At 46.5% G+C, this 13,324-nt stretch overlaps 1 protein-coding gene across 8 annotated transcripts in view; it reads left to right on the forward strand.

The window, feature by feature from the left end:
* The first annotated feature begins 8,981 nt into the window (after positions 1-8,981).
* MTMR3 (myotubularin related protein 3) overlaps positions 8,982-13,324 on the forward strand; it is an 81,695-nt gene continuing 77,352 nt past the window's right edge. For 3 of the 8 annotated variants that reach the window (XM_042805073.1, XM_042805080.1, XM_042805074.1), the window contains exons 1-2: positions 8,982-9,116; positions 9,692-9,735. The gene's annotated coding sequence lies outside the window, so the exon portion shown is untranslated. Of the gene's footprint in view, positions 9,117-9,691; positions 9,736-10,283; positions 10,436-13,324 lie in introns of those variants that run through there. The other 5 variants (XM_042805075.1, XM_042805077.1, XM_042805076.1 and 2 more) reach the window with 3 other exon arrangements.

Raw genomic sequence — 13,324 nt, forward strand, 5'->3', positions numbered from 1 at the left:
AAGGCAATTGTTTTTTCTTTGAAGGAAAACCAGCTAGTTCACAAGTCCCCTGTTTTATCAGGCAGGCCTTAGCAACTTACCGGCACCCGTGGAGTGCCGCAGGCAGGAGGGATGCCCGGGACGGGATTCCCGTGGGGACAGCAGGGCTGACACAGCCCCCCCAGTTCCCCCAGCTTTGGCTTCTCGGCGCTCGCTGGGGACCACACCCCGCACTGCAGTGGGACACTGCAGGACGAGGATAATTCTGGGCCATTAACGCAAGGGCCATGGATGTTCAGAGATGTGGTTAGTGACACTTGTGGCGCAGGGGAACCCTGGAATTGGGCGGGGGGAGGACAGAGGAGCATGGGGCTCACCCACACATCCAACTGTCACTCGTTTGGGTGCTCTGAAGGGTCTCAGCTCTCCTTCTCCTCGGGGAACTCCTCCTAAACTTAGGCCAGAATCCAGGTTTAGATGGTAAAGTAGCCTAAAGGAGAAACCACGCCATGCCTTCTGTCGTGTGGCTAATTAGGAACGGGGCTGTAACGAGGGCCCTGATCCCTCAATCCAAGCCCTTGCAGACTCCGGGCAGTTGGTGTTTTTTTGACCTCCCGCCTTCCAGCTCCATGCAGCGGCCTCGGGGCGCCTGTGAGGGCCCGGAGGGGAGCAGGGACACCCCAAGGGGTTCCCACGCGCAGCTCCGTGGCTTTCACGTTTGGCAGGGTACTACTGATTGGCACTTTAAATGTCATGGCAGGTTGTCCGGGACCTGCCATTTTCACCCTTCTTTTGCTATACCTTCTGAATTACTATTTTTTACCTGAAATATTTGTTATCTCTATTTCTCAAACATCACTACACAAGTCAGGCTCTCGGACTGGAGTCCCAGCACCAACACGCTGTGCAGAACAACCTACCAGAACAAAACTCCAGTAATGATGTCAGACCCAAGGTTTGCTCTGACTGTTTAGCAGAGGATAACATTTGGCAACTGAAACATGATTCCCTTGCAAAGGCATCTGCTTATATCCCCTCCTTTGCCAACCTTCCTCCAGAGCAGTGGTGGCAAGACTCCAAGTGACTCATTGGGCTTTGAATCTGTCATCGAGCTGTTTTGAATCACTAGGCCTCTTTTTGGCATTTTGTTTTGGGTTTTTTTTTGGTTATTTTACCAATTGTGTATTACCTACTTGATTTCCTAAAGCACTGTGAACTACTGGAGCCTCTACGCAAAACACTGGTGATATTAACTATGTATGTGCAATGGAGTTAGATTATACTATTTGCAGAGATATATTGTATGTATACACATTACTCATACAAGTCAAATTTAATCCAGCAAACCAGAAGTGTGTCCATTCACCTGTGTACAACGTGCCAGAGACCTTTAACATTTCACAACAGTAAAAGTCAAATCTGAAATCTTAATGCAAATCACACCTTTCCAATCTGAGCCACGCAAGGCAACTGTAGCCCCTCTTGCACAGATAAGGCCAAGCACTAAAAGCAGCTTGCAGGATGCTGGGCTGTGCTGAAAAATCCCTCTTGCAAAGTTTGACCCAGAACCACCTGAAGTTACTGGGCAAGCGGGCTTCAGATCAGGTCCCAAGTGGAGAACTTCTCCAGGCAAAGGCTTTTGGAAAAGGAACTTCTTCTGTATGATTTGTGGATGGGAGGAAGTTGTTCAGTGCTGAATAGAACAGCGTAGATTATCAGATGTCACAAGTCAAAGCCTGGGAAGAGTGCCCTGGTTCCGGCAGCACTGTCAGTGTTTGACAGGTACATACCAATAATCTCCTTGACTCTGCGGTAAAGACACTCCCGACTCAGCTAGTGATAAGAAACAAAAGCAGCCTTTTAATTTCAAGCAGCGCAAAAAGCACCAAGAGGAGGATTGACGTGCTGGAGCGACCCCAGGAAATGTGCTATTGGAGGTCAGTCTGCTATAAATGCTGCAGTGTGGCACCCTGCTTCAGGCACAGCACCCAGGTTTCCACAGTTCCTCTTTTCTTAAATTCCACCTCAAAGTCCCCACTGACAGCTCAGGGGCCGGCTCGAACCTGCTTCACCTCTCTGTAGTCCCAGAAGATAGCTGTTTTTCCCCTACTCACACAGCAGTCTCAGTGGTTACTGGGCCAAGCGCCCTTCCCCACAGGCAAACCAGGCCAGGCACACCTCCTGTCCCCTCTTTTTCTCCAAAAGGACATCATGGAGGGGTTAAAGACAGTGGCCTGCCTGTGCGCTGTTTACACACAGGTCTGAGGGCACAGGAAACCCTGAAGGACTGTCACTTCTAAACACGTTTAAAAAATAGAAATAAAATGAAGGGAGTTATGAAATGACCTGAGGAAAATGTCAGTGTAATCTAAAAAAAGACATAACCATAGTACTAAATTGCAAAGTTGTGGAAATTGGCCATTATATTTTCTAAGCAGCTGAAGTGCAATTACAGTAAAAATGATGAATCAGTATAGCCTTGGGCTTTGCAATTTTTCAACCCAGCTCTCCTTCTTTTTTACATTTTATCTTAATGATATATACATTAACTTATCAAGGACTAATGAAAGTTATAAGCCTTCCACAGCATATTCTTGATAGTTGTGGAGACAGAGGTGTTATCATTAGACTACTGACCTGAGGGATCCTACAGTAATTTATTAACTATTTTTTCAATTTCCCATCATTCTCCAATTAATCCCCTCTAAGTATATTCTCAGCACAAAGTCTCACTGTAGGATACTTTTTGTTTTGGTCACTAATGAAAGACACCAGGGAGGGCCCAAGATAGTAGTACTTAGTTCATTCTCTGCATGGCACTCTGCCTGTGCAGGGACAGGAACACCAGCTCCCTCTTTCTCTGAGACGTGGTGGGTGCAGTGTTCACCTGGCCCATGGAGGGAAGGAGTCGCTCAACTTCTGAGAGCTTTAATGGCACAAGTTCCCGTGGGTGGGAACTCCCTCCTCTGACACCTGCACACCACAGCCGGCACAGTCCTGAGTGGGTTACCCAGTGTATTTCTACAGTAAAGAATTATCAGTTAAGATTCTCAGTCAAAATAATATAATTTTCTAGCAATACTTAAAGCAGCTCCTCTGAGCAGACAGCTTCTTAGCCTCTCTTTGCCTGGTGTTTCTCTTTTGTATGGTAAGAAAATAACAACTGTGCAAACTGAGGAGGAATAGAATATCATAGAATGGTTTAGGTTAGAAAAGACCTTCAAGATGATCTAGTTCCACAACCCTGCCCCGGGCAGGGCCCCCTTCCCCCAGCCCAGGGGGCTCCCAGCCCCATCCAATCTGGCCTTGAACCCTTCCAGGGAGGGGGCAGCCACAGCTGCTCTGGGCACCCTGGGCCAGCGCCTCACCGCCCGCACAGGGAAGGATTTCTGCCTTAGATCTAATCTAAATCTGCCCTCTGTCAGTTTAAAACCGTCACCCCTCATCCTATCCCCACCCCCCTGATCCAGAGTCCCTCCTCCACCTTTCCTGTCCCCCCTTTAAGCCCTGGGAGGCCACTCTAATGTCTCCCCAGAGCCTTCTCTTCTCCAGGCTGAACCCCCCCAACTCCCTCAGCCTGTCAAGGAAGGATCTTAAGTGTGCTTATTAAGGTAAATATATATGCTTTATTATTAAAAGCAATTTTCAGACAGCACTGTTGTAGCAACATAGCACACGAAATAGCTTAAGGTTGCATTAGTTAACTTTTCTGAAGACTTGTGCAGCATAAAATGCTTTGAACATTTTACTTATTTGCTCACAAGGCAAACAATATGGATTATTAGTCTTTTTAAGTGTAAGAAAACAATATAAGCTGACATAAAACATGACTTCCAAGCATTCTGCCCTCACGGAACCTCTGGCATATCTTCAGTATTGATGTCTTCAGCTTTTACTTCCAGGTGCAGAAATGCCTTGCACAAACAAGGTGTCATCCATCATCCAAAGAGCAATGCTCTGTGCTTACGAACCCGAGCAGAACTAGTATGTTCAATATAAATTCTGGAATGAAGTGCTGTCTGGCCTTTTGCAGTCAGGCATAGCACATCTCTGGCTGATCTGGGGGATGGAGCTGGGGTCTCACGTGCCAACCAGCTCACGCACCCTTGCAGAGCCAGGCTCAGGTGGCTGAGTTCCTGCCTCAAAACGCTGCCCCCAAAGCTGTTTCCAGTATTTTCTCAAAAATGTTGTAGCTGTTTCACTAGATTTGAAATTCTCAGAGTCCTCCAGACCTTTGTATTCAGTTAGTCCTGTAATAATCATTTTGATGTGTAGCCATAGCCAAGACAGCTTCATTGTGCTAGCTTCCCTTCAGCAAAGTGTCACTAATAGTACATCTTATTTTAAAACAGGGTTATTACAAGACAAAAAATCCTAAAATGAGACTGTGGGGAAATGTTCTGACAAAAATGATATGTGCATAATAAAAAACTCATTATTTTCAAATTATTCATCTACTTTTCAAGGGAATGAGTCAGAGCATCTGTTTTTTGGGGACCCATCAGGATGACTGACAGAGTGGGTGCCTCTCACCTGGCACATTTTAATCAGAGGTGGCTTCACACTGTGCTGCCCCTGATATCCGCACCGCCTGCTGTTTGGACTAAATGCACAATGAAATAACTGCTTGTTTGATGGGAGCAGAAACAATGGAAGCACCTCCCAACAAGAAATACAGAATAAATACAGTGGTCAGAGATGGGTCTAAGCACAGCATTCTGTTCAAGTGTTCATAAAAAAACAGGAGAGTAAAATGAATAAAACATCAAAGTAAGGTAAAAGATGAAAAAACAAAATGGGAGAGAAAGGATGAAAAGATCTACTTTGGGGTAGAAAACTGGCCAAAGGAGCCAGTGTAGAGTCCTGAAAAAGGAAACTACCCTGCGTTTCATCGTTTCATGACTTGACTGTTCTTACAGAATCAAGACGTGGTGTGTTGTTTGGTTTTTTTAAAGACATATCAGACCTTACCATCAGTTTTTCATCATAACAGAAACAGCCCACAAAGTCTGAGTTTGGCTGTTTGGATCACACAAATGAAGCGTATTAAAGGTTACTGGACAGTAACAGGGGCAGGAAGGTACCCAACACACGCTTGTTTTTGCTGTTTCTCACTGTGCCAGGTGCAGATCGCTCAAGGATGTCATCTCACACATGGAGTGGGCACAAGAGCTGGCCTCTGTGGGAAGATGACCTGAGGGACCGGAGTGGGATGATGCAGAACAGGATGCTGGATGCTGCCAGCCTCCACCACAACCACACACAGATTTTAAATGCATCTTTACTGATTACAGACAATAACTCAAATGACATTCAGGCTGTGACTGCAGACCAAAGAGTATCTTTCCACATCAGGTACCTCTTTTTTTTTCATAAGAAGCCAACTAGTAACTCAGTGCCTGCGTCTCAAATGGTAAGAGAGGTTTGGAAAGAACTTGTTGGGTCTTTAGGGTAAGTTCTCAGCTGTTGGTAGCAACAGCATCAGGGTAAGGCAGCTCTGGGAAGAATGACCCAGAGCCTCAGGACTCGAGCTATTGGAAGGTCTGGTGTTCTCATGTTTCAGCCCAGACTTTTCATGGCCATCGGATACTTGTTTTCTCTTACACTAACATCACCCTTGCTCTTAAGGGAGATGTGTTTACTCCCTGAAGTTTCATAAAGAACAACTGTATCCCTTCTCAGCATTCATTTTTTTGGCTAAATAAATTCTTTTGAGATCCCTAAATAATTAAAAATCAGGACTGCCCCGTAATTATTCTCCAGTCACATTTTGTCTCCCTTCATTAAAAGTGACCAAAGCTGCATGTGTAATTCCAGAGGAGGTTGCAGCAGAGCTTTGGATACCATTTGTAAATGGTACTAGCATTTTCCCCTTCTCCTGGAAATCTCAGTTGATATGTGCTTTTCCTCAGAGCTGCTTCATATTGGGACTTTACAGTCATCTTGAAACCAACAAATACACCCAGATTTTTCTCTTCTTCTGTCATTTCCAACCGATGAGCTCCCAGCTTGCAGCAGAGATTCTTCTTAGTAATTCCCAAGTGCATGACCTTGTACTTTCCACTATTAAATTTCATCCCATTTCCAATGTGCCAGTGCTCAATGCTATCCAACTCTTCCACCAATACAGCTATTCCCTCTGCACTGCTGGTGCCTCCCAACTTTGTGCCATCAGCAAACGCCATCAGCTCACTCCTACCTCTTGTTCCAACATCTGTCTGCAAAATATTGTGCAAGATCAAAAGAACACAAGACATGCCTCCCTGGGTCAGCCTGTGGTTCCCGTGGTCCAGCACTCACTCTCCGGAGAGGGGCAGCCAGCGATGCTGTTCGGGGTGAGCATCGGAGCCCAGCCACCTCCTGCTCCCTCCTGCCTTTGCACTCCCTGCGCATCCACAGGTGGTGTAAGTTTGAGGTGACTTCCCTACCTTTCTCACATAGCTATTTTTTTATGGACCTGCTCTCCACTAATTTATTGAATACATTTTTGAACCTGCTGATAGTCTCCAAGTCATTTCTTCAGGAGTTCAGCTCCACCCTCACAACCTAGCTTTTCCACCCAAACTATTATCACCCCTCTGCAGTAGCTAGCTTCTTACCTACCAAAGAGCTCCCCAGATGAACCATACATTTGCCATGTGGCATTGTTTTTAATATCTTATTAAATCCAGTTAGATTAAATCTGTTATATACCCATTGTATAGAAAATAATTATCAAAGGTATAACCCTAGTTAAATGCAATCTATCTTTAGTAAAGCTATGTCACATTTTTACTTTATTTTCCACTTACTTTTTCCTTTCCATTTTTTTCTAAGCTTTTAATGCTCTTGAGGTCAGACTAACAGGTGTCTAAATGACTGGACTGCTTTTCTTCCTCCTGCTTAAAAATGGCTAGTGCTTCAGTAGTTCCTCGGTAATTAATATCCACCCTCAACCTGACAAATTAAAAACTTTGTACCAGATGAGTGAGAATGCTCTCCAAGTCTGTTGGAACCGTGGGCTTGGGAACACCTCATTCCCTGTGCTGCATGTCAGGCTCTCCCAGGCCTTGCTCCCCCTTTGGGTACTGTAATTTCCATTCCCATAAAATAATTCTCATGAGCTATAATCCTTTGCCCTGCTCATCCTAGAGGCAAAAGTCACTTAACAGGGGGCCATACCTAACATATATTAAAAACCAGACTGGAACACAAGAAATGGAAAGACTTGGAACACCAGATGTGAAAAGCCTCCATACAGTGTGCTTAACAGTATCACTAAAGATACTGCCAAAGAAGACAATTTGTGTCACTGATATAAGGAACTGGAAGCGCACAGTGATGGCGCTCCAGCTAGTTCCCCTTCTCTTTAAAAACTAAAAGGACCAACTAGCAGGTTCTGCTGTGCCAGAGCCCCCGGGTCTCCAGGATTTGGCTTCTTGAAGGAGGTCACATTTGATCTCCGTCCAGGCATATTGCAAAAGGCAACCGTTTAACGGGGACTTTTCAAAATTCATATTCTGCATCCTAATGCTGTCAACACACATCCTTTTCAGATACAGCTATACCAGCTAAACATTTTTCCATTGCTTTTGGGTATAAACAGGCCAGGAATCCTGTTTTTCCCTTCAGTTACCTGTATTTCTTCCAAAGTTTCTCTGAAGGTACATATTGACTTTCAGATCACATTTGCATTCAGATGATGGCTTGTTGTTGGAAAAATCTCTTTAGAGGGGCTGATTAACTTCCTTTCAAATGTTTACTGTCCCTGACCAAGGGAGCAAAGCTAGAAAACAACTTGCTGCATGGCTTAGATATCTGAGTTTAAAGACATGGGATCTTATATTTTGTATTGTTCTCTCTGAAGATGAATACTACTTCTAGCTTAAACATGACTTAATGACAGACTGAAGTCCATCTGTTACAATGACTAGCCTTGGACTCAGAGGGAGAGTCCTGTGGATAATTTAGGAGTGCATTTTATAGCTACTTGCAAGCAAGCATTTCATTTCAGATCAAGGCGAACACGGGGCGCAGGTGGAAATATCTCTCAAAAGTACAACTTGACCTACATACAGTATTGTAAATTAAAGATATGTATAAAAATAAAGCATTAATGATCCACCACGGTTGCAGCAAAACCCAGATATAAATCTTGCTGCTGAGAAGGAACTCCATTGCACAAGGCTCAGTTACAGCTTCATTTTGGAAACTGCAACACTTCCTGCCAACTGTACCCTGCTGCCTCTGACACTGCTGCCATTTGCCTCTCATGCGTTCCTGTGCCTTTCTGTTGCTTAACACTCATATCCCTTTTATCACTTGTCTCTCCAATTCCATGTATTTTTTGGCTCTCATGCCTGGCGTTGGCTCCCCGCTCTCCATTACCTCACGCTCTAGGAGCTGTGGGCTTCTCAGGGTGGCTTGGACGGTGCCTCTACCGATGGCGTGGGGCCACACATGTTCTTACAGCTGAGCTGAATGTCAGAGAAGCAAAGGAGGAAAGCCTCAGCCAGAAGACCTTGTGCACAAGAGCGGATTTTATAGTCAGGCAGGGTGTTTCTCCAAGAGACTTTGGAGGACTCCTGAGGAGGATTCCCAGGACTGCAGGTCTCACTGCGGGGCGTGGGCAGCCGCCGGCTCGCAGAGCAACTTCGCTCCCCTCAGCACTCGGCCCCAGCGTGCTCCCACCCCTTACCTGCCTCGCAGGGTCGGCCGGGATAACGCCGGCAGCACCGCGCCTCCTGCCTCACTCAGCAGGGCTCTGGGCGGCCGAGGCGCAGCTGCGGACGGTTAAGCACCCCCCCACGGGGTTATAAAAGGAGGAAGGGGGGGGGAAAGGCTCGGCTGTGCCTGCCGGGCGCTGGGGATGGCGGCGGGGCTGAGGAAGCGCCGCGACCTCCCCTCAGCGCCAGCCGGAGCCCCCTCAGGGAGGCGGGAACGGCGCGCGCCCCGCCCCGCGCGGGGGGGGGGGGGAGAGGAGGAAGAGGCGGTGTCGGGCGCGCGCCTGGCCCCGCCGTGCCCGCGTCCCGTGCGGCCGCCATGTTGTTGTGGCAGTGAGAGGCGGCGGAGGAGGCGACCCCGGCCCAGGCAGGAGGCCGCGCCCCGGGACGGGGGGTGTGGAGGGGGGGGGGCTCCGCGCCATGCCCTGCCCCGCGGTAAGGAGCTGGGCGGCCGCGGCCTGGCCTCGCCTGGCGGCTTGCGGTGGGGGGGTGGGCCGGCCTGCCGGGCCGGGGCCTGGAGGAGGGCGGCCGGGCTGTCAGCGGGAGGACCGCGGCCCGGCACGCCCCCTCGGCCTGCGGGGTGAGGGGCAGCGGCGGGGGCCCGGCTGCTTCCCGCTCCGCGCTGTTGGGCGGGAGGAGGCGGTGGGTTGAGGCGTTAGCCTGGCCCCGCGGCGGGGGGGGCCGGGCTGCCGAGGGCGGGGGAAGGTGGGCGCCCCGGGTTGCGGCGCTCGTGGGCCTCACCTGGTGCCGGCCGCCTCCCTGCCCGCCCCGTGGGGGTGGCTGTCTCGCTGTTGCCCGCACAGCTGAGCTGAGGGATCGCCTCACGCCGCTGGCAGCCGTGGTCCCGTGCTCGGCTTCTCCTGCTTTGGCCGTGGCGTCGGTTGCATTCAACTGTCCTTGTGCATAGGGCCGGAATTCCCATTCCTTTTCTAAGTGGGACTTGTTAGGGTTTTTTATTTACGCAGTTTTGGGCCTTTAATTGTGCCTCTTCCCCATGTTCCTCTTAACAGTCTTGTTCTTTTGATGGGATCTGAGCAGATGTTGTTCTTCTCTGGTAAGTAGTGCTTTGGCCCCCACTCTGCTCAGCATAGAGTTTAAGTTTTCGCATTAAAGTTGTTCCCTTTGCTGTTTGTTCTTTTAGGGAATGTTGCTTTATCAACAGATGAAACCTCTTTTTCCTTCACACCTCTCTGTCCAGGAAACATTTATTTCCTTTTTTTATGCACGCTTCCCTCAGGGGGGAAGGCTTGGTATGAGCTTGTAACTCTTGTAGACTTCAAGTCTGTGTGCTTCACCTGCTTTTCTTGTGTGATGAGCACATGTAACCATGTGCGTAAGGCTTTCTTTTAGAAGAAAAGAGCTTGTCTAGTGAATCATGTCAGGTAGTGCTGAGTGTAGCGGTACAGCTTGGCTTTATGGTGAATATAAAGGCGTACTTAAATGCCTAGGTGAGTCCATTGGGAAGGGATGGTAGTGTGACTGAAGGAACTATGGCAGGTTACTTGTAATACCTGTCATGCTCTAAGCTTTAGATAAAGGGCTGAGGTGCCTTCTGTCTTATTAAAGCATGTGCTGTAGCATTTGAAAACTTCTTTGGTGCAGGTGATGGAGTCTTTATGAAGGAGTGCTTGTAGATAACTTCAGGGGAGGAGACTGACATCTGATATCTGCATTGCTTCAGCCGTTACTGATCACAGTGGTTCTGGAAGATGAAAAAAGTGCTTTCTTTCATAGTACAGGAAATACTGTGAACTGTAAGTGTTGAAACTTTTTGCAGATAAGTAAAGGCGGGTCATGGGATTCTAAAACGCTTTAGTGACAAGGGTTTCTGTGTGCCTGCTTCGGAGCTTGTGAAGGGGAAAATGCACAGAAAGAGTAATGTTGAGCAGTGGTAGGTTTCAGAATGATTATACTAAAAGGTGCCCTTGTCCTGCTTCAAGTTATAGGAGTGGTAACTGTGATAGAAATTAAGAAAATATCAATGTTAGCTGGCGTAAGTAATATGCTGTGCCACCTACAGATGATACCAAGTAGGTGGAATAGGTCAGCTTGATAAACTCTCTTGTTTTATAAAAACGACCATCCACAGCTGGAGGAGATGGAAAAGGAGCATGCCCAAGCTTCTGAAGATAGAGACAACATTTTATCTCAGATCTCATTCCACCTACATGCAACTCAGGATAGTGGAGAGAAGTATGTTGTCAGCCTTTCAAGAGTAGGAGGAACTTGGCTCTGCAGTGCTTCACTGGCAATTAACCTGTAAAAAAGGAATAACGCAAGGAGAAAGGTATTGTTAGGCTGCTTGAGTAAGGGGCAGAAGTCTGATAAGTCTGCTGTAGCAAGGAAGAAGGAATTGTCTCCATGGAGTGAGTTGAAGCAACTAGGTTAGCATCCAGCACAAAGTTTGATCTTTTCACCTGCAGAGGTCAAAAGGAATGTAATGGCTGTTCCTGCTCTCGTGGCTTCCTACTGGGATGTGTAACTGGATATAATGAGCTACGGCTCTTCTACTTGATATTGGTGGTGTCTTCCAGACCATGTGACTCCAAATAGTGCATATCAAATATTGTAAACTAGAATGAAAAGTCTAGATACTTAAATATGTGCTTGTTTCATAGTTGCTTTCATTGACCGAATCAAAGTAGTATAAGTCATGTTTCCTTCAAAGTAAGTTTCTAAGTACAAAATTGTTTAAGTCTTAAGGTGCAACTGTTCTGCATTTTGTCTCTAGCTTGCGTAGCTGGAGATGTAAAGATCTGCCTGTTAGATCCCATATGGGTTTTAGCTCCTAGAGAAATGAGCTTCGAGATTTGTAATTCCGCTCCGCTTCTAGATATTGGTGACATAACTTCTTGGTGCTATAAGGAAAACTTTAGAAATATGCCTAGCACTCAATTCATGTTGTGATTCTTGTGAATTAACTGGATTGTTAAAAGGTAACTTGCTTTATCTTTGTGGTGCTTCAAAATTTCAGGGTGACTGAGTGGCTTGCATGAAAGACCCAAAAGTGAAGTTAGTGCTAATTCACAAATTTGAAATACTGACTTTTACTGAGACTTGCTATGCTCAGTAACGAACTGAAGACCTCGACTCTTAATGTGCTACTTCTACCTTGGAGGCAGTAATCCTGAATGGTGCAGGGTTGCCATATCCAGGCTGCTGTATTGACTTGCACTCGTGTCAGCTGCTTGTATCTGCTGCTTGTGGGATGGGCAGAGGTAAGAAACTGCAGCATCATTTGGTGTCAACTGTCCTTATTTCGAGTGTAGTTGATAACAGAAACAGCCAAGACTCTGTCCCTTTGCTTTGGGGTGAACAATTGCAAAGGACTGACAGAATGTACTTAATACTTTAGAAATCTAATTGTAAGCTAGAGCAGGAGTGGCCCAGACCTGTTCTTCCCCTGTCTGATTAATAGTTTCTGGTGGTGGTGTAAAGGAGGTGAACACCAACTGGCTGTAGTGATTCTGGAGGTAATGTTTTGTCCCATAAGGAAGGCCTCAGGTCAGTCCCTGCTGATCAGAACTAGAGGGAAGAACAGCCTGTAGTAGCAGGGAAGAAGTGTGGCATTGTCTTGAAACCAGTGATATCTTTCCTCTTTAGTCTGTTAAGAAGTGTCTGAATTGTGTTGCTCTGAGCTAGAGGTGCTCTGTTCCCCTTCAGTAAGTGGCAATATGTGCCTAGAGGTGAAGCTTGGAACTGCAGTGCCACAAGGTGCAAAGCAAACTAGGGAGGAAGAGCAAAGCAGGTGGCTTTTTGGAATGTTAATTGAAATGGATAAGATATTTCTGGAGTCACTGGTGTCCATCAAAAAGCACTGTTTTTAAAGGCTTAATTTAAAATACAATTGCTGATTCCTGGCTTTGGTTAATCTCCTGAAACACCCTTGACTTTTAAACTTAAGATTGTAAAGCAGTGGTTGGTTTGACATCTGAATGTGACTACGAAGTTAAGTTAACTGGAAATATGCTCTGTAGGTCTTACTGGGAGGCAACTCAGTACTTGAGGCATTGTTCCTCCTTAGGGGTGTTAATGCTGAAACTAGTTACAACAAAGTAAGCTTGGTATGATCCAGTTTGAAGTTTTTTTGAAACTCTGTATGTGTATGTGCATGAGTGAGGCAAGTAAGTAATGACACTGTAATAGCTATCATGTAGGTGGTGGAACCTGTCCAAACTCTGATGGGGGGCAGATGGATGGGGGCGCAACACCAAACCCAAACTCTGAAAAAGCCTACCTAAATAAGTGGTTCTTGCCCTTCCATGGGAGAGTTGGATTTCAGAAGACTTGAAGCTGGATGGCCTTTGTTAAGCGATACTAAAACTAAACTTGTACAAGCTGCTGTATTGAAGTATTACCACTTCTGAAAAAGCTAATAGTTTGAACAAGATTCTGGTGGAACTGAGTTTTAAAGAAATTAGTCTGTTATTTTGACTCTTGACTAGGAATAAAGTGAAAAGCTGTAAAGCAGCGTTGATAGGATGGCTTGGGAGCACGCTGTTGTACAAGCTACCAGTCATGCCAGTAATGGAATGTGTCCTCAGTAACACATACTGATAGATATTTAGTATAAAAACAATTTTTTAGATAAATGAGACCAAAAATATTGAATTGTAAATAATTAGAACTTCACAGTTCAGTGT

Source organism: Tyto alba, unplaced genomic scaffold (genome assembly GCF_018691265.1).
Source record: "Tyto alba isolate M040663 unplaced genomic scaffold, T.alba_DEE_v4.0 Super-Scaffold_44, whole genome shotgun sequence".
Taxonomy (NCBI): domain Eukaryota; kingdom Metazoa; phylum Chordata; class Aves; order Strigiformes; family Tytonidae; genus Tyto; species Tyto alba.